This window comes from Eschscholzia californica, unplaced genomic scaffold, assembly GCF_041429995.1.
Source record: "Eschscholzia californica isolate CP2 unplaced genomic scaffold, dmEscCali1.0.p SCAF_1, whole genome shotgun sequence".
Lineage (NCBI taxonomy): Eukaryota > Viridiplantae > Streptophyta > Magnoliopsida > Ranunculales > Papaveraceae > Eschscholzia > Eschscholzia californica.
Window position 1 is genome coordinate 53,123,921 of NW_028238198.1, and position 2,070 is coordinate 53,125,990.

A 2,070-nucleotide genomic window follows, 5' to 3' on the forward strand; every position below is an offset into this window, starting at 1 on the left:
AAACTTCGAATCAATTTTTAGTTAAAGATCTGATGCAAAATTATTATTTAGATTCTATCTATCCGATTTGTTATCAACTTGGAACGACATAATGATTGATTGAGATCAAAGAAACAAAAATGAAGCAAACAGTGGTATTATCAAGAAAATGTCAGTTATCTTGAGATTCTGAGTAATTTCATCATTGTGGGACAAATTATTCGGGAAGTACCACCAATGAAGTGTTCACATCAAAGCAGAATAAATTCGCATTAGTCGCTGATTTGCGACATTGAGTTTTATAATCCTATTTGGCTAAAATCACACTGATTCTATAGGCGCCTCAAAAAATATCACAACGAACAATTCTCCTTGATAGGATATTTGCTTTCTAAAAAATGAAAATAAATTTATATTAGATCTTAGTGGACGGTTGAACACCGTCGTCGACAGTACTTTAGGGCACAACCTTTTTGCATTGAAGATGGCTATTGCGAACCATATAGTGGCACCAAATCTTGTAGCCACTACATATGTCTATGTTACAAATATAAAGTAAATGGTAATATTATTCGCGACAATATGTACCCATATGTACCCTCTTTGGATAACATGGACGGAATGAACTTTTTCATTTTCTGGAAATTAACTTCATTGAAAGGCTGAAAAATGGCAACTGGTGGATAGATACAAGAAGTTAAAAGGACTAAAGATTACATGGTTCCAATATCAGGACGGAAATGTAAATAGTCTTCAATGGACCATATACCGTTGGGCCGTCTGGTGGCCAACTTCGTTAGCCTCTTTGTTTCATTGGACGAAGTGGCTATTGGGTTGGGCCTGTAGTAAAACCCTAGCTGCCAGCACATGTCTCCTTATCTTCCACGGGGGGTCATCTCGGCTGCCCATCAACGAGTTGATCAACACTTGGTTGTCTCCCTCATATATAACTCGTTGTTGTATTTTACGTGAGTCGCCAAGTAAAGTTGTCACCAAACTATGTACTAATGCTATTGGATCGACGTCATTTGCGCCTATATGTGAGTCGCCAAGTAAACTTTTTTTTTTTATTATTTTTTTTTTTTACGCTAGAGACAGTTGTTGTATTTTACTTCTTTTCCAATTTTTGAGTTGGACGTTTTTCCTCTCCAAAGGTAAAGTATGTGAGGTTGTTGTTTATTTCTTGTAGTACAAATCTGACACCATAGTAAAATTGTTATCATCAAACTTCAAATTAATTGGAAATAAGCAATGAGACTTTTCATCTCAATTATTTTTCTTTTACCCTCAATTAGCCTATGTAATTAAGTCTTGTGACACTTTGACTTGGGTTGAGCATACAATAACAATAATAATAATAAATTAGTAAAGGAAAATTGAGAAAAACAATGTGACGCTTTTTAAGGAGATATTTTATTTTAGATCACATAATTCATACAATGACAAATTAAGCGATCAAGAAACCCATTTACAAGCTACCATTTTCATCCCATAAGTTAAAAACAACTCTCATATTGTTAGAGGCATTTTGCAAGGCATGCAGCAAGACACGACCCCAGTGCTGCAAGTCATGAAATTTGAAGTTAGTGTTATCATCAAATATAAAAGTCTACTTTAACAACCAAATTTTGTACGAAAATTTCTATAACCTTTAAGGTTATGTAATCTTTATTATACAACTTAAAATATTTCATATATACACATATTATCTTTTGGAAACTTAAAATACATTGAACCAGTCATGCCGAAAAGGCACAAAATTTAAAAAGTGATATATATATATATATAGGAAGTGAGTGAATTGACAAGATGGGTATACCTCTACGGTGGGAAGCACATCTCCTAGCGCAATTTAGGATACAAAATGCGTCTTGTGCCGAAGCTTGTTGGCTGAACATGCCTAGCATAACAAGCACTACCATGACCAACATAATCACATTCCTCGTCTGTTTAACAATTTTAGCTTCCATATCTTCTTACACCAACAAAACACCAAATCTTCTGTACTAAATATATTTCCTTCTCTAAACTTTGATGTGGACTTATTTGTAGGAACAAATGATTTTGAAGTCATTAAGTGTGACAAGTGAC

General features: G+C 34.2%; 1 long non-coding RNA gene across 1 annotated transcript; it reads right to left on the reverse strand.

The window, feature by feature from the left end:
- Positions 1 to 1,376: 1,376 nt before the first annotated feature.
- Positions 1,377 to 2,070, reverse strand: LOC147567584 (uncharacterized). The gene is made up of 2 exons (XR_015237796.1): positions 1,799 to 2,070; positions 1,377 to 1,540 (listed from the first exon to the last, which is right to left on the reverse strand). It is a non-coding gene; the product is annotated as an uncharacterized LOC147567584 (long non-coding RNA).